Below are 19,999 nucleotides of genomic sequence, written 5' to 3'. Positions count from 1 at the left end.
CTTAAAGGATACATTCACACTGAGCAGTGTGTATGTTGAGTGTGTTTCCAAGCAAGACGCAGTATTCCACAGACTGGAGCGCATGAGTCTGATTATCAGGGAATCAAGGTAATTTATTAGCCATTTCACGACACATGGTTGCACAATGAAATATAAGTTGTTGCCCCTTCATGCTGTTCCATAAATTAATGAAGCCTGGGCATGCACTAAATGTAGGCGTCTTGAATTTAAATTGCTCATAAAATCCTGTCAGAAGAAAACTGTTGCTAATTGCATTTTATTTCCAATCAGCCTGAAGGAACAAGACAAGAAAAAAAAAAAAAAGCCAAGGACAGTAGATGATGACTAAGATGAGAGAAGAGAGAAGTGCTCATCATATCTGTTCATTAGATGAGAGGACTCGGTGCAGATGCTGCACCCGTGATTAGCTCTGCCTGTTCTGACTGTGTGTGTGTGTATATGTGTGTGTGTTCCTGATATACTGGCATGATCCCAAACGCAGTGTTGTTCTATTAGCTTTGAGCTGGATTGCACACTGAAGGACAAACACTCCAAACTTTTTTTTCCCTGCAAAGAGAAAACCACATTCACAATCCCTCTGATGTCCTGCTCGGGGTGGACAACGCAGATGTTGTCATCAGGACGAGAACATCCTACCGTCGTATTCCAGGTTGCAAATCGGTTAAACGCAGGGAATCTGACAAATCGTTATCATTTCACCGCCTCCCGATTGATCAGCATCTGAAAAGACAATGGAAAGAGAAAATCTGGAGGGACAGGGACAGGCTCAAATAACTGATTCCACCATCTGCTTTGATATTTCAGGAGTGATGATGCATTGCCTGTGATATCTTGTAACACTGTCAAATGGTAGGAAGCGGTTGAATGCTGACGTTAGCTGTTGTCTAACAGTAGCTCCTGCTATATCAAAGATGTTGTTTATCTTGAAATATGGCCTCTTTTTTCACAGCTGTCCTGGCTGGCACCTCCATCCAACACCCGAAGGCGTGGATAGAACACCCAAAGCTGTTGGATGGGGTTGAGGTTGGGGCTCTCGCAAGGCCAGTGCACACTAAACAGGGATTTTTTTTTTTTTAACATTTGCAGCATCAAGGACATCCCAAAAGCACACATGGCCACATGGTAATAGACTAAACCGACTGAATTTGGTGATCACATGATTCTTTGTAGAACCACCAGCATGTCAGAATTTTCTCTTTTCCAGTGAACTATGTCAACATCTGCGAGATGGACTGACACAAATTTTGGCACATTGACATTCATGATGAGTTCGACTGACTTTGGTGACCCCTGACTGTTCGTCTACCATCATCAGGTGAAGGCTAATCTGTCCGATACTTTGGTTTGTGACCAAACACCTGCACAACTAACGACATTCCCATCAGCCTCAGCTGTCCATGAGTGTTGCTGGCATGTATAGACTCTTGCTCTTCATCGTCATTTCCATCTCTTCTTTCGTCTCTCTTTTCTTAAATGAAAACTTATTTGTAATGCGTTTTTTAAAAATGCTATATGATAAAGTTTAAATGCTTATTTGTTGTTTTGGTTTTACATTAAGATCGTTTCAACTATATTCTTTAGTATTTGCATTCAGGCAAAGCAACCCTTTGGCAGAAAATCTAGGTTTCACACTTATATATATTTATTTTCAGATAACCTCCAACAAAAACTTGCACCCGGCGGTGGTCCAGGTGAGGTCGAACAGCACGAGAGCTAGCAACGGGACGGGGGCACTGTGGCTGACCTGATTCTCTGCAGGGTCTCACTGTTACAAACGGCCCCGCTGTCAGGCACTAATGGGAAATAATGGCTGCAGCAGCATCACAGCAGCGTGCTGGGCTAGCTGGGGACTGGGGTGAAGGTATTGGGGTCACATCTTCTGACGGCTCCTTGCATCCTCAGACAGATACATGCTGCACAGAGAGAAAACATCTGGAGGCAAAGTGTGAAAGTTGTGAGGTCGTACAGAAAGGTTGTGACAAGGAGGAAGTCAGTGAGGTTGATTCTGGGTAAGTGTGAGAAGTTATTTCCCAGCCAGTCTAACCTCACTGATGTAAAACAAGGACAGATGTGAAGGAGAAATCTTTAATGCTTCATTTTATGGGTCTCTAATGTCCAAATAATTTTGTTTAAAGGCTTACGCAATGTGGACAAGTAGGAAAATGTCATGACATAAAAGCTTCATTAAAACCAAAGTAATTAAACATTCATTGTTCATTTATTATTGGGAACTTTATTTTCTATATATGCTGAATTGTGTGTTTGCTGAATTTAGCATTTTCTAAGACTCATGGTTACCATTAATTGGAATTAATCAACTGCAGGGGTGTATTAAACACTCTATTTTCTCTATAATAAATGCATAACAAAATGAAATCATGTTGACGAAGGTACTGAATTCCCAGTCTCAGCACAAGATTTATAAAAAATGCAGCATAACAGTCACGGATCTGTGTCTAACTGCACTTCAAAATGCATTTCTAATAAATGTAGTGTGTGAATTTCACATATGAACGCTACATAATATACTTCTTCCTGGGAAACTGCTTGCTTGTGGACCCATGAAATAAAGAGAATGAATGAGTTAAAAAATATAACCATGTAGGATATGTGGAAGTGTTAGTCAAGGCTGTGAAAACCTTTATAGCATCATGGTGAATTCATCGAATCAAAAGGTAAAATCACTTAATATATCAATCACAAACATCAGTCTTGCATCAGCTGCATGGCAGTAATATACACATATATTATAATATTAGTAATCAGAGTTTTACTTCTACGAGAAATATTAAATATTAAACCAAAAACCAAAAATAGTGCATCTGAATTATCAAACCAATTTCACACACAGTCTGCTGGTTGGGAACACTCACATTGTGGATCTATTGGAATTTGGTGGCATTTTGAGGGTGTTGTTTGCTTTCCTTTCGTGAGGGAGGATCCTGTTTTTTATTGGTTGTTGGTGTTAGAAAAGCAGAAGTTCTTATTGTGGCTGCTGCTAAAAAAAAAAAAACGTTCAGGTCAATTCTGGAACACTTTGGATCATAGAAGTACATTGAGGTGAACTTCGCTAAAAGATGCCGATAAAATGGTCATTAAGCCTGAAGAAGTCTGGTTCAAGCTGTAGTCAAAACTTTTAGGTATCGTTAATGAGCCTTTCTTCACCTCCAGAAAGCTGCAGCAGGAAATTGCCTCCACTCAGGACCTCACTTCTTTACACCGAGAGCAATTTGAGTGTCGACGGAGCAAACGCAGCCTGCTGCAGGTTATAATTTGCTGCATTACACGTGTCTTTGTCAGACCATCGTTAAGTGCTGTGAATTAAAGCTCTGGGTTCTGGAGAAATTGCCGCAGAGGTCCCCTCATATCCTTCATCATTCTTCAAGCCAGCGAAAGCAATCATGAGGAATTCTGTGACGCTTGTCCTTCGCCCCAGTCTGCAATTTCAAAGGTTTCAGCTGAGTTACTGTACTCTACATGCCACATGGCTATTTTCGCATTTATCATTCATCCGCCGAAGTTCAGCTGAGCACACATAACTTTTATTGTGTTCCATTTCCAGTGATACAGCTCTGGTTATGAAAAGGTGTTGTTTTATCCCACAGGCTTCACATCCTGCTCCTTCAGCCTCCCGTCATCACAGGCAGGTCTGTTATTCAGATTTCATCCACATTGGAGCAGCTGTTTCATTTTCCATCCGTGCGCTTTTACGCTTGAATCTGACAAAAGAAACCAGAACACTGCTGCAAATTAGTTCATATACTATATAAAAATAATTTCTAGGAGATAGGGCTCTACAAAGACACATCAAACTTTTAAAAAGCACTTTGAGCGGCAAAACTCCTCTTGAAGCAAATGATGCCAAAACTATCCGAATGACAGCATCTGTGTGTGATTTGGACGACTGAATCTTTTGCAAAATAGGTCGTTGTCATCGCTCAAAATTACACTTGTGACTGCATGAATATGAATAATGAGTGCCGAATTGTCAAATTTTGTGGTTAAGGTTTCCTGAACACACCACGAACCGTCACAGCGAAGACCCACTGGGTGTGAACAAATCTCACCTCATCGCCCCACTTCTCCCTGCTCGCTGTGGACGTGCCAACATTTGAAAGTAACTAGCTTGATTGTTAGCAAACGCTGTGTAAATAAGCCTCCTACAAAGCTCTGCAGCAACTGCCATGACTCTGTGCCAACCATCACTACAAAACAAGGATCCAAGAAGCTACAATAATGATCTTTTCCTCCACAGAAGGTAAAAACAAACAAATTTTGCCCTTACATGCATAAAGTTAGCACTTTTAACTGTCAGCCCCTCCATTGTTTTCACATTGCTAATCGTGTCATGGTACTTTCTTCAGAGACCGCAGTCATCTTTTGCACAAATACAAGGTGCTGCTTGCCAGGAAAATGTGAACAATACAGTCTAACAATCAGGTCAAGATGTTTTCTGTGTAGAGCTGTTCGAGTATTAAATGCCTTTCATTGGACATTTTGACTTTAATTTGGAGACAGAAACCCAGTGATTACAGGCCGAACTCTGTGACCAGTCTAAAGATGTAATGATGGGATTATTAGGCCTTGATGAAGCTCTTACAAAAACACTAGCTAATGTCCTCCAGTTAAAGTCATGGCTGTGTGCGCTTATTCAGCTTTTCATACATTACATCGATTCAGCAGACACTTTCGTCCAAAGCAGCTTTTCCCAGAGCAATTTCAGGGTTCACTGTGGACAACAGGAACTGGAAATCAAACTACCAACCCTACAATTAACAGACAAGCTAAGCTACCATCTGAGCCATCTGCCCCATATCATTGCATTTCAACTACACCACCATTGTTTTTTAAAGCTGATTTTCATCTTGGTGTTCATTTAGCATAATCCTTTGGCTCGGACAGCTCTCATGATGATTATTAATGTGTGTTGTATTCAGGGGGAGTATTTCTTTTTTCTCCCCTAAAACAGATTTGCTCAGCCATTCAAGCCCTTACAAAGAGCCCTCTCCTCTAACATTCAATTTACTCTTTTATATTCCCATATCATTTCTCTCTCGCTCTCCTGCTGAGCAATTAGACATGCGCTGCATAAAGAAGCAACACAGACAAAAAACCCAAACTCATCGCAGTTTACCGAGTTCATTCCCCTCATTTGCTGTGGCTTTACTTGTGTCGCACATCTTGCGTCCCGATGCCCTCAAAGACAAACTTCACACCGCAGTAGATCAGCTAACAAGATTCTGCCCTTGTTGTCATTTTGCTGGCGGTAGCGGCTCTGTGGGCTTCGCTTGGCAGGACAGTTAAATTAGATGACTCGGCCTCATCTGTGCTGCACGGCTCGACTTTGTGGCTGTTGGGTTAAAGAAAACTTGTTTCATGGCACGAACTCAGACAGATTTACTGAGTGGCAGACACACTATAAATATGCAATAATGAAACTCATGAAATATTTATTGACCAGCTACTTCCTCCATCTTTTCCCGGACGGGTGGGATGTGCTGCTCTGTGAAATAAGACTGGAGGTTACTGGATGGCATTACTGTATACTGACTGCAAGTTACTATTCAAGACGTTATTCAAACGGAGGATTTTAGCTATGGTTATAACCTATTTACATAAATCAGTCTAAGACAAGCTGTCAGAGGCAGTCCCAGGCTACATAGCATTAGTTTAGGGCTTGCCAACATACATACAAGCTGCAGGGCGATAACATTTTGTTATATGTAGGTCATGGCAAATCAATTATGCTGTCTGCGCTCAATCCTGACATACATGACACACCTTAATAAGTTTACTATGTCTGAACATGTGTGTTAGTTTTGGGATTGTGATAAATTTTTATTCTTTTGTTTCTGTATTGCAGAATATTGGATTTAAAATGAAACAATGGCTACAGAATGAATACGCCGCCTGTCTCTCAGCTTTAATTTGAAGTAATTCACATCCACATTGGTCCCTCATTTGTAGGCCATTAGAGCAGAAAAGCAAAAACACCCTTAAACAAACAGGAAGTGAGGATGGTACAGGTCTGATGGAGCAGTGGCAAGGAAGCTGCAGCAAGACCTGGCTGCACAGATGAAACAACGAGGAAGAAAATCAACTTGTCCTCAGCCTGTGGTTGTTATGGCATTCTCGATCCATCAACAAACCCACCAGGTGACCGGAGGCAGAGGCACAAGCAGGCAGCACGACTCTGCAGTGAATGTCAGAACACCTGCTAACAAGCTGAGGAACATCAGACAAAAGAAGAAGGTGATATGATAAGAAAACGATGTTAAAACAAATAAGAACGACATGAAGAATGCGTAGGCCCACAGGGCAAAGGAACACATTTAAGAATACTAATAATATCCATTACTATTAATATTATGACAAATATGTTGGAGTGATTATCTCTGTGCCAGCACTGTGTGCACGTTGTTAATTACCGAGGCTTGATTTTATACTCAAACTTTAAAATTCTCGTATTGTGACAACATTCCCTCAAATCCCACTGAAGTTTGATGGGAAGAAAATTCTAAAACTTTTTAAATTGAGCTGTCCGCTCTCTCCAACATGGCAGGGCTATTTGCGCGGACTCATGCAGGGAAGATGGCTGCAGATGAGAAGAATATCAAGCTCGGGTTTTAAGATTAAAGGCGAGTGCCCTTGTCTCACTCTGAGAGCTGAGAGAAAGCTGTCTTTTCCTCTCCGCACACAGGAGACGTCCTACCATTTTAATGCTTCATTTCTCCACCGTCTACAGCCTTGGGTTCATTTCTCTGATGTTCTCATTAAGCTCCCTTGTGTGGCTGCTCTTGTATGACATTGACAATTTATATAACGTCTTATTTCATGTCAAACTGTACTGAAAACGTGGGAGGCCTCTCTCTGTTAGTGTCAATTAATTTACGTGGCAATAGGCCGAACTGAATCACGGGAATCTCGTTGAAAAGACCAAAACCATTCGCTTGTGCAGAGACACATCAGTCCATTTTTCTTCCAGATTGGATGTTGGATTTCTACCCTTTAGGACATTATTTTTACTCAAGGTTTTCATCCACCTCAGAGCTCCAGTGACTCCCCGAATGAGAAAAATCACACCCTCAAAACTCAAATGGATCTTGGCGAGAATGCATCTCATCTGCTGTAACGGCTTTGTTTTATCGTTTTGAGTCCTGCAGCTGAATGGCACTGCAGACAAACGCTGTCAGTGTGTGTCTGCTCATTTGGCAGCACTTTTAACACGTTGAGATTTTCGGGAAGCTTTTATACAAGGAGAAATGCCACATGGGAGCAACAGCTTGTGTAAACAAAATCTTAAGCAAAACCATCCACCCGTAAACAGCAGACAGCCTCGCGCTCATTCCTCATTCACACACACAGACACACACACTCTGAACACATTTCCTCTGCCCTGCACCACCTACAGCGCATCACAAGAACAGCACTTTTCTTCATGAAAAACACTCACATGCCAGGAGCTCTCTGATGTCGTCACACCACAGGTTTGGATGTCATTAACAGACTACTGAGCCGCTGAGATAGTAAAACCAATTAGGAGCCTGAACATGCTTATTTAATGGAGAGACGAGACGAGGCGGCTCGAAGCTGCGCCAACTGGCGATGGAGGAGCTCAGGAGCACCTATCCACATTGTGATTTTTGAAGGATTTTACATAAGTCTGCCTTGAGCACAGAGATATTGAGATTATATTTTAATTTTTAGTAGATTTGGTAGTTCCTGTGGATGCTATGAGGGAGCACAGATGTTGTTCAAGGAGCTGCCAGGATGACAAGATTCAGATTTTTATTAAAGGAAGATTAACACATAATAGCACTTTTCAACTGGTACAAAACCAATATATTTAATCATTTACCTCTTCAGCTTCATTGATTTTTGCAACTTATTCTGAATTTGATGCAGCAACATGTTTCAAACAAGCTGCTGGAGCAACTAAAAATTGGGGAAGATGTGGAACGCTCCAAAACACCTGTTTGGATTGTTCCACAGGTAAACAGGCTCACTGGTAACAGGTGAGAGGATCATGACTGGGTATGAAAGGGGCATCCTGGAAAGGCTCTTCACAAGCGAGGATGGAGCGAGGTTCACCACTTTGTGAAACATGGGCCCTGGACTGTGGGAAGATACATATTGAACCAAATATTAATTACTGGACTCTGGATTTTAGCCTTTAACATTACTTAATAAACATTAACTTCAAGATTCGAAATGCAGAGTCTCTAAATAATAGAAAAAAATAGATAAAAATGTACGTACTGTGCTGATGCAGGCATCACTTATACAGCCTGTCTGTTCACCTGCAGTATGGAAGCCCTGTTGTCTTTTGAAACTTGTGTCAGCATGCAAAGTCAAACTTGTTTAGTACAAGCATCTACAAGATTCCAGTGTGTTTATTGCGCTCTGTGTTTAAAGTGATCCTGATTCTGCTAACACCCTCCTCTCCCTCTCTCACCGACTCACATACTGATGTGCTTTATATTGATTTCCTGACCGGCTGGGTTTCCTTCTCTTCCCAGTCTGTGAGCATCCTGAGGAGTCAGTTAATGGTGCGTTACTAACTCCAGCCCAGTCATCCTTTACATGCTGCTCTCACAAGAATCCCTTCACCCTGAATATCCATTACTGTCGGACTGTATAGTAACGGCAGACCCTGCTCATAACATATTTATGAGCGCGGCCTGAGGGGGGCTCGCACGCTGAATGCTGATGTGATGTTCAGACGTCACATTTTTATCACCTTTTTCCCCCTCTGCTTTTTTAGCAACAGCAGTGATGGTGCTGGATTAAAATGTCATTTGCACCATCCTGAAATTGAATTGCCATGTACCAAGAATCGTCAGCAAGTTGCAAGCTAAACAAGTCCACACGTTTCCCTAAAAACAACCTCAGGAGCAGAACATATGTCAAAACATGGCGAGAATCCCAACAGGTAGAGAAACATCCCTGTCTGTCTGTCTGTTTGAAGCCAGTGAAAGAGGGATGAAGTTTTTGGTAAAATGACTCTGTGAGGTGTTGAGCTGAATTTGGTTGCTCTTTTGCTGATTTCTGATCTGACCTTCAACAAACTCTAACTCACTGTTATTCTCATTCTACCTAAGAGCTGTTGGCAGCTTTTAGTTTTAGTTTTTCGTGCTGATGAGGGATCAAGTGCAAACAGTACGAGTGGATGTAATAATGCTTAATGTAACACCAAAAATAACCCTTAAATGCTGCAGGTCTTTAGCAACCAAGTACTAAGTATAATTCATTTATTTCATAGCGCTCAACTCCTCAAACTCTTTAATTGTGAAAATTTTGTGGTGGTTTGGAAGGAGAGGTGTGGGGCTTTGTTTCCTGTGTTTCCTTTTTTGGCAGAGGCTGGGCGTGGTTCTGCAGGTGGCTGGGAGCTGGCTTCAGCACAGCTGGGACTCATCACAATCAAGCACAGCATAAAGACTGTGGACTGCAGAGGACTCGCTGCCAGATAGTTTCTGCTGCTTAGTGGTATAGTTGGCTGTTTACTGGTGCTACCTGCCACTATAAGTGTATATTTAGTTTTGTTTCTCTAGTGTCAGTTATCAGTGCCTGATCTCCTGTGTCTTTTTCCTTTTTGCTCAGTGAGCTCTCCTGCACCGAGCTCCCGCTCCAGTGTCTGTGCCACCACCTGCCTCGAGCCTCCAGACCAGAACCATCGCAACCTAGTTCCACCTGTGCCTCCACCACCATGTGCCCTCAATGCAAGCGCTCACAGCACCTGAGCTCTGTGTGCTCCAGCGTGTCCCTGAACTGCTCTCCACCTCAGTACCTCGTGCCTCACCAGCTATTCCCAGGATTCCCCAGCTACTAGATTCCTGCATACCTGGAGTCTCCTTTCATTATCTATTCAATAAATTCCTATTTTACCGTTGCTCCATGTCTGTTTGTCTGCTATTGAGTCCAAAGACTGTCGAAACGTAACAGATTTTCTGTTATGACACTGTCAGAAACATTGTTTTTCTCTAAAAAGTCTATAGGATCACTTGAGACACTAGCATTTTTATATTCACAGTAAGCTCCATACAAGTGATAGCAGGTAATGTTGTGTTCACTGTTGTCTCATTGTTGCTATGAATAAATTAAGACACAATGATGAAAAAGTTTGTTTATATTAGCTTACTGTCATAGTAACATGTTGAAGCAGCGCCCGGGTGTCAGGCAAAGTGCAGAGCAGCAGAGTGCGGATTATGACAAGATGGATTTTTGTGTTTATGAATCAGATCATTTTGAAGGCAGAACTGGAGCAGGAGGATGACGAGGTTATCTTAAATGGCGTGAGCTCTGAATGGGACAATGGTCAAAATATCATCTAGGTAACTGTCCCAAGATAAGGTAATCCTTTGGGGTAATTTGTAGTGTTGAAGCAGCAGAGGTGCTATGAAGTAGAAGTATGTTTTATGCTACAAGACATATTATGAGTGAAATAAGCAGCCTGCCATGACTCAGCATTTCCACCATAGTTTACCAATGACAGTGTCACAAACATGCATTCAGACAGTCAGGGTTTCATATGTAAGGAACCCATCAGCATGTGAGGTGGCAAGTCAACAACGATGGCAACAGTAAAGCAGAAGATATCAAGTCAAGCAAGTCACGTTTCACTCTTTTCAAAACGTTTTCTGTTTCTGTTTGCAAAGTTGCAAAAGGTGAAATGGTGAACCTTCATGTGTCACCAAAGGATCTGAACATCTGAGACCTAAACCTTAGCAGCCTTTTTGCACAGCACTATTTTGTCACAAAACTTACATTGAGGCCTGAAGCTGTTCCATTTAGCTCGCCAAGTTACACAATTATTCATGCAAAATGCTGACAGGACATTTTATATGGTTTTAGGATGTTAATGATGTACGCTTCAGCATTTACACCTTTGCCCTTTGTATATGTAACCATGGACATTTCACATTATCTTCATGCAAATCATTAAAATCTTCCTCACCTTCATGTATCCAAGATAAATCTTTGCTCTTGGTGCCTCCAAGTTGTGGTGTTCAAAACCCAAGTTCATGAATTGTAATGTGGAGGACTGCGGAAATTGATTTTGTTATTTTTTAGATCACTTTCAGTTCTATCCTGTATCGCCTGCCTCCTGATTCACTGTTATGTTGGAAGTAAATGATTCCTCAAGGAGCCATTTTACAGCGTTGTGTAGATGTCAACACTATTAAAAATGGCAGTAATGAAGTGCTGTGACCTACAGCTTGTCTTTCAAAAAGCTGTCACTGATCCTTTGATGAAAGGACTCCAGGTCTTTCTTATTGTTTGGGTCCGACTTAATCAAAGGGTGACAATTCTCCTTTGATCAGAGCATGTGGCTTTTCTTTTTAGATCCATAACAGATGTGTTAATTTAAACAGCAATTGGACAGAGCCACACTCTGAATGAGGACAAAATCTTTTGATGTTAGAAATTGCTTTTTTCACAGTTAGGGACGTGGCAAACATTTGCACGTGAAAAATCCCCTTCAGGCTTTTTGACAAGTCTCCCTCTTCTTTAAAATATAAGACAGGTGTTCTCAAGGTAGCCAAAAACTAATAACTTTGTAATCACTCAGCTGACCGGAAAACATCCGATGTATCAGATATCCCCTGTTGGCCTGAAAAGTAGCTAAAAAAGAAAAAGTTTGCTCCTTTTGTGGAGGACGGCAGCTGTAGTCACATTATCCACAGGATGGATTCCAATGGGGATTATTGCTCTCATGGAGAAACAAAAAAAGTATCACACACATGGAGTTTGTCTGTTTCAGATCAGTATTACAGTAGCCCATGTGAGAGAAGACAAGTGCCTGTACAAGGATTTGAGTGGAAAAGACCTTTCTGAGGTTGACAGATGCAACGTGCTATGTCAGAGTTTGTTGGTCATTATTTATGATGCCCAGACTTCTTGGAGGCCTTGTTGGAGGGAACAAAAGGAGCTGAGACTGAGATCTGTGGCAAGGTCGTAAGGTTGTCTGATGGGAAGGACAGATAGAGCTGGGTATCTTTGGTGTAGCAGTGGAGGTAGTGTATATTGAGAAGAGAAGGGGTCCAAGCACCGATCTCTGAGGTTTCCCACTAGAAAGGCAGTGATGCTCAAGCACTACTCCTTGCTCTGCCACTTTGGACAATTGTCCTGTGAAGTAGGACTCAAAGCTATACCAGAGACACTTAAATAGGATAAAGTGGACAGGAGGATTTGGTCTTTCGCCACAAGTCTAGACTTGCAAAAACAGAGAGCAGCATTAAGGCCAAAACTGCTCACTGACTCTTCAAAGTACAGGTATGTGTTTTCCTTAAATCCCATCCTAGACGCTGTCTCTTTATCCCCCAGAGTTCAATTTGAAAAGAATCAAAGAGAGACATGCAAAGTCGAGAATCACTATCAGCAGAACTGAAATGACATCTGGAGGATTTCAGGCACTTCAGTGCTGAGCAGCACCTGCAGGAAGACATATGGCCTGCTAGCTTTTGTTTACTTCAGCGCCATATGTGCTGTGAAGTGCACGCAGCTCTAAGCGTTCATATTTACACACACACACACTTGTGTGTGGATGCATACTGTCATCCTTTCTTTATGCACAAACAGAAATAAACACATCCACTCCTAAGCACAATCACATGCATCAGCTCACACGTTTTGTGACATTTGAAAAAGCGAAAGGAGGACGGTTATGTTTTCATCATCAACACCCAAATCAACAGGAGGGGAAAACAAAGCCAGATGAGCACATGGTGCTAAGAGCAGTGATGGATGGCAGCGAGTGGAGCGGGGGATAGAGGCAAAGAGGCTCCAGAGATCAAGATGACAAGGCTGCAGGCTTTTCCCTCACTCTTTTTTTTTTTTTTCCTCTAGATGCTGTGTGACAGACAACCCCTGCGTTTTACAGAGATGCCTTTTTCGTCATCGATTAAACATTAACCACCTCGGCTCCCGAACGACAGGAAGTCTTGGAAGTTTCCCATGACAGATGTCAGGGCTTGCGATGTGCCACCCTGCCATCATGTCAGTCAAGGAAGGTGAAAGTGAACCAGGTGCAGCTTTAAAAGCATTCACAGATCAATCTGATTTCTGCGAACATTTTCAGATGAAATTCAGGATTTAGAGGCACAAGAAGAAGCAGCACACTAATCCATTTATTCCCTGCAGAGCTGAGGAACCAGGGATCTTGTCCAATAATTATACGGTCAACAGGTTTGTCAGGTGAGAAAAAAGTCACAGGGGAAGCATGCAGCCTTGTCATCTTGATCTCTGCAGCCTCTCTATCCCTCGCTGCCATCCATCACTGCTCGTAGCACCATGTGCTCATCTGGCTTTGTTTTCCTCCCCTGTTGATTTGGGTGTTGATGATGAAAACATAACTGACCTCCTTTTGCTTTTTCAAATGTCCTTAAGCGTGTGAGTTGATGCATGTGATCGCATTTACGAGTGGATGCATTTATTTGTGTGTTTGTGCCAATTTATCACCCAAAAACCATTAGATTTATCTGCCTGTTTAGAATATTTATCGCTTTCTTTGCTTGCAAAATGAGCTAGAAATGAATATCAGCCACAGAAGGCTTCTCCTCAGAGACTGTCGTTTTGTTAAAAAAAAATCTTTCTTGCACCTTAAGACTAAAAAGAAAACAAAACAGTGCGACCCATTAACATGATTCTTGTGTGACCAGACATGGAGTGTTTTTACATGTATTGTGTGGACACTGCTGGTTTCATCGTGGCCCCGTGCTGCAGCGTTGGGAAAAAGAAAATCTACTCAATGCATTAATGTCTGTTTTGTTTAGTCTCTGGGAAGCTTGAATGAAAACAGAATAAAGGAACTGAGAGGAATAAGAGAGAGATGTGCCCAGAGCTGCTCTGGGATTGTAAAAGTAATGATTATGTCCTGCTTTACTAAACCTTGAAACCTTTTTAATATAATTGCTGGGGAATACTAATGAATCGCTTAGCCAGCAAAACCACAAACAAAACTGCTCTTAACTTTCAGCGGTAGATTTTGATGACGGCTAAAAGGAATGCGATGCTCTAGATTTCCGTGGGTTTTTGTATTTTACCATGGCCGCTATACATTGCTTTTATCCTACAATATAAAACACACAGAGTTGGGGGTGGGGGGATAGTGCAGCCAGAGAGAGACAGCAAACAGGGGAGAGAGGGGATATTAGACAGCACTGGGCTCAGGGTTGGAATCTAATCCAGACCACTGCTCTAAGTACACAACCTTGGCACATGCACACTTTATCAGGTGATCTACTGAGCTGCCCCGAGAAGAAAATACCTCAATAAAGCCCATTGTAATTACATTTGTGCTGAATCTAGCTTGCACTGGCCAAAGTCTGAAAGTACCTCTATATAACACAACACTTCTAACACTTTATTTTCACTAATAACGCAACATACATTGAACATATAATATCTTTACCCGGATTATATGTACAATCTGAGGCATGGCTACTTCCCTTTGCTCATCTCTGTTGTCATCTTTGCTGACTGGTTGATGGAAATCAGTGAAGAAATACAGAGATACTCTTTGGCAACAAGATCCCTTTGTGAATTTCTCTTAACAAGGTGAGGATTTCAACCCCAAAGGAGCGCAGACAATGGCAACGGGTAAAAGTAATTGTGGATGACTTCTGTCGACTTATCCTTGGAACTGATCTTAATATGAGGAGCCAGATGGGTTTGACCTGGACCTGATGAGCTTGTTAAGTTGGACCGAGCTGTATCACACTCTGAAGGCAGTGAAGGTAGTGAAGCAGAGATAACTACTGCACAAACCTGACAGCTATGTTAAGTCCAGCTAGAAGCTTTTCCGTAGACTCCAACTAATGATTACTCTGAACGATTATTCAATATTTTGTCCATAAATAGGAAAAGCTGCCCATTACGAGTTCCCACAAACAAAGCTGACAGCTTCAGTAAATATCTGGCAGTTTTGCTTCATAAAGACTTAAAGAGCTATCAAAACTGTGGGTTATTTTCCTGTCTATCAGCAAAATACTTGGTTAAAAATGGACAAAAGTCAGGACTGACTGACAGCACAGGACATATATGTTATATACTGTTTCATATTTCAGGTACAATTGGACATGAAAAGCCAAACGCAGACAGAAGAAGTTACTTAACTTCAAATTTCAATTTCAAATCAATTTCAATTTCAGTTTCAAATTCAACTGCAAGTGGAAGCAGGGTGGTGACTGTCATTTATATACCGGCTAAATGAAGGAAGAAGGGACAAGTGTGTAATTGTGTCAGGTGATTGGAAGGCGCTGGAAACTCAAGGGTGACTGGTTGACAAATGAGGAAGAGCAGGGTCTGGAAAATGAGAGGCCCAAAGGAAGAGAGAAGTTTCTTCACAGTGAGCATGTTTTTCCTGCTGAACATTTCTCCCACCTGGGCCTGAAACATGTAATTTTGGGGCATTTAGTGAACAAGCTAGAGTTATTATTATTATTATTATTATTATTATTATTATTATTATCACTACTGGGGAAGCGAGACAAAATATAACACGTGGAGGCAAGAGGGCAGGTTGTGTCTGACCAGGCCTCAGAGTGTCCTGTTTTTATTATTAAGATAATCATTTAAAATTTTATTGTTACTATTTTGTTAATTCACCAATCACTATGAGTACTAAGGCCACCCTCCATCATTAATCAAGGGTACAGTTTACTTGAGGAAACATCATATTTAACACACTAATTAGTCGATTTACAAAAAGTTTCCTCAGACACTCATTTCTTGCTGATCTCTGAAGTTATTCAGTTCAGTGCTCTAAAAATGGTCTCAGAAATTTCCATGGAGTCAGTGAACAGCTCTTTGACAGTTGGATTGTTTAAGGGATTAAATTTTTCAGATCTGCTGTTTTGCTTGCGAACCTGTTTTTATCCACTGAGACAGTAAGGATTTTAACTGAACTGGGATCCTGGCTGGCTACAGTTTCTTTACAGTAAACAGTTAGGCTGCTGGAAGAAGTGGAAGTCGGGTGGAGTAAAGCCAACAAACTGGAGCCCAGGGGCAAGGCGGACTAACAACCCGATATCAGAAATCTGATGCGTCAGACCCGAGGGTCCAGTATGGGGGTTCAGGTCAGATTCAGATCTCGTCAGTGTGGGCCAAGAAGGATTTTTCCTGCAGAGGTCAAGACTGCATTCCTAATTGGTGGTGAAGTACAGAGCAAAGTGCTGTGACTTATAATAAAGCATGTCAGATGCAATCATCTCAGCTCCACTGCAACAGGGGACACTTTGTTTTACTTGACTGCTCGTGATTGATCTCCCACCACACACACGCACGCACGCACGCACGCACGCACGCACGCACGCACGCACGCCAACTACTCTTCGCTCTCTTGAATGCTCACTCACCCCCATGAATGCAGTGAGAGACTCAGAGACACCTCCCACCACCCGTGTCTGTCACTACAGAACAGAGGAAAAGAGTCAGAAAATGTGAAGAAGAAGAAGAAGAAGAAAACTTAGATTGATGACGAGAGAACCTCAAACTGCAGAGCTGCAAAGTAAAATCTAAATTCCCATTTCAAAGGTTTCTTTTAATGGAGTCCTTAATGTTCCTCAACATAGAAACACATGGAGTATCCTGATTCATCTTGGTTTCTGAGAAATGATGGTTTTTTTCACCTGTTTGGTATCAGGGATCAAAACACTACACTACCCACAAGCCTCAGCTGTTGCTGTCATGGAGAAGGCTGAGTAATGCTGTCATCACTGTGACTGGATTGCACATGGCAACTTTGCCTATTTTGGTGGAAAACAAATGAAATACGTCATCTGTAAACATATGTTCAGTGTCCACACTTTTGCAACTTGTCCATTAATGATCAACCTTTCCTCATTATGTTGATAAAAACAGAGTTTGGTGTGCCTTATTTTTTACTTCATATTTGCTGTTGCTAATTAGTTGTATATTAACATCATTTCTAGGAGCCCGCCTTCCCTGTTTCACTCAGGCGTACATCACAATATGGAAGTGCTGTTTCATCTGGATGTAACTTTAATGGAATAAAAGGTTTAATAATAATAATAATAAATAATGTATATTCACTACAAGCCATTATAAGCGTGGTTGAAAAAGCAAGACGGATCACTACAGCTCGCACTTTGAAAACTAGTTTAAAGTTCAGTGATTAAACAGATGCTGGATGTTAAAGTGTTTTTCTCCCTTCCAGCAGTGACGCTGATTACACTGTGAGGTGAGCAGTGAGCCTAGCTGCCGATACAACTCATTTAATAGCATGCTCTATGCTTTCATGGTCCCATTTAGATGATTGATTCTGGGTATCTCAACCAGCTCAGTTATGCATTAGTGATGAATAGCGCTGTGATTTAATGTTCTCTTGTGGAGGCACTTGGCAATCAGCTAATTTTGTACACAACACAACACCTGTATTCTAGTGGTCTTTTCATCAGGGAAAAGAACAGTGAATGTCACAATAAATATGATTTCACAGTGGAAATAGTACTGCGCTGTTTAAAATACTGTCTGTACATGAATTACTACATCATTTTTTTGGTATCAGGCTGGTCTTGTTGTTGAGATGTGCTTCCTAAGTACTCTCAGTTACGGTGTAAGATGCATTATTATGGCCACATAAAGCATGTCATGCAACATGAAATGTCTTTAATGAATTCCTTCTCGTGTAAGGTATTTGTGGGTTCAATGGCTGCATGCTTGAAGAAGATTTCTACAATCACCTTTGATAAAAGTGTGCTGCATGCCGTCACATGGAGGACATTATGTCGCATGGACTGTCAACATTATCATTTCTATCAAATCTCCAGCACAGGCAGACGGATAAAAACCTCTGAGAGCTTAACACGGTGTTGAAAAGGAACTTTTTCTGGCTCAGCTACCAGGGTCTGCTTAGAAAAAAGCAAAAAATCTCAATCGGAGGCGATTGTACAGAGCAGGTGTAATCAAGAGAAAAAAAACTGTGTGAACGAATTTGTTAATTATATTTGATAGCACTGAGTGCTTCTCTCTACGTGACCAGACTAGTGGCGACTGATGCTGCAGATTTATAATGAGTCAATTAAAATAGAACCCAAAAAACACATTATATGGCTGTTGGACTCATTCTGTTGGGGTATGTCCTTTACAGGGTGTTAAGCAGATTTCCATGCACTTGTTTTTACCTATATTTTGAATTTATGCATAAGACAACTGGAGACAAGCAATTTCAAATCCTGCATCATAGCTTTTATATTTGGCTGAAGTGAAAAAGATGGCTCGATGAAGGAAAAGTAGAATAAAGGATAGCAGAAAGCTAAAAAAACAAAACAAAACAAAACAAACAAACTCATGGCCTGTTCCAGTTCCTTTTACTTAATTTTTGGCAATTGAAAATGTTTTTCTGCCACATATTTACTGAGCACGTTTATGCTTCCCACAGGATGAAAGTCGATGAACCTGCCTGTAGCGCCACCCTCAGGCCAAACTGTCAACCCATTGCGGCATGAGCTGCTCACTCAACAAATACCCTGCTAGCTCGCCTTCATGATACATGTTTTGCTTTAACATCTGCTGTCACCTCTTTTTGACTTGATGAATCAGGTATTCCTAACCATATTACCTTGGCATTAATAAAACGATTAGCATTATGCTGATACTGTAGTACCTGAGCTGGTGCAATATTATCAGAAAACAGACTGAGATCACTGATCCTTGCGAGAAAAAGACAGAGAGCAAGGTCATTATCAAAGTTATGAGCCAAATTTATTGCTGGTAATTAATGCGACTTTTCAAGCGGTCTTTGCCAAGAACACACAAGGGCTCAATCTATTATCCCAGGGCTTTCGGGGAATATATCAACATATTAAGTGGTTGACATTATAATTTATTATCAACACTGATTAGCACCTGCATCTCAATATATTCAGAAGTCATGAGAGACGTCATTAAACTACAATTTGAATAAGTTAATAAAGAGGGAAAAAGTGGCAAGGAGGATGCAACATTATCATTGACCTCACCCAACAAATTAACCCCTATTTCCTCTGAAAGTCTCATTTGTCACATTGAACTTCAATTTGAAGATTTCTTGTACCTCGGTACATTAAAGCGGATTTTGAATTTCAGTGTAAGTAGTGTGCCATCAGATTTGCCCATGCAAATGTGGTAGTTCCACATTTATCATAAAGCAATAAGACCTCCCAGACCACCAAACAAATTATTATGAGATGCACTCTGATGAGTTACACGATGGAAACATGCCATTGTTTCACAATAAGACATATGATTGTGTGATGGCCTTCCACAAATGTGTTTCCCAACCGAATAAAAGGCGGATGTGCTTTGGCCTTGCATACCTCAAACGACCCAAGAACATGTGGGAAATACTGATTGTGGTTTGCTACTTGAGAAGATTACAAACAGCATGAACGCGATGATCTTTGATTTATCTGCATGTTCTGATGAAAGAACCAGGCAAGCAATGCAGGACCAACAAGATACGTGCCAAACCCATTCATTAGCAGTATGCAAAGCACTCAGTAACACCACCTCTGGAATACTTGGGTGCACGGACAAGGATTTTTTCGTGTGAGTCTTTTTGCAGTTTGAACTACTGCGATGACTAAACTACATCACTAAAAATATGGTTGTTGTGAACTTTAAATTTTGACTCCTGAACAAATCACTGAAACACAATGAAGGTCCAGTGCTTCAGAAAAAGTCCTTATAAAGGCAAGAAGATACATTCTCATCTATACCTGGAAGGTGCATGCTGTCCTCCAAGGGATGGCAGCAGTTTGGCATCTCCACGAATAGTTTGGGCCAAGTTCTGTGGGGAAATAAGCTCATGTCTTAGATTGTAAAATGCAAATGCAAGTTTGGCAAGTTGTTAATTATCCCACAGCCTTGTGTATTACATAAGATAAATTACTGATAATGATAATGATGAAAGCCTGCTTGTTATGATGTAATTTATCTCTATATACTCTGGAAAAAAACAAAAAATAGTCATTATTAT

The sequence above is a fragment of the Chaetodon trifascialis genome, chromosome 16, assembly GCF_039877785.1.
Source record: "Chaetodon trifascialis isolate fChaTrf1 chromosome 16, fChaTrf1.hap1, whole genome shotgun sequence".
NCBI classification, from domain to species: domain Eukaryota; kingdom Metazoa; phylum Chordata; class Actinopteri; order Chaetodontiformes; family Chaetodontidae; genus Chaetodon; species Chaetodon trifascialis.
The sequence above is the reverse complement of the archived record's forward strand: the minus strand, read 5'-3'. Positions refer to the sequence as shown.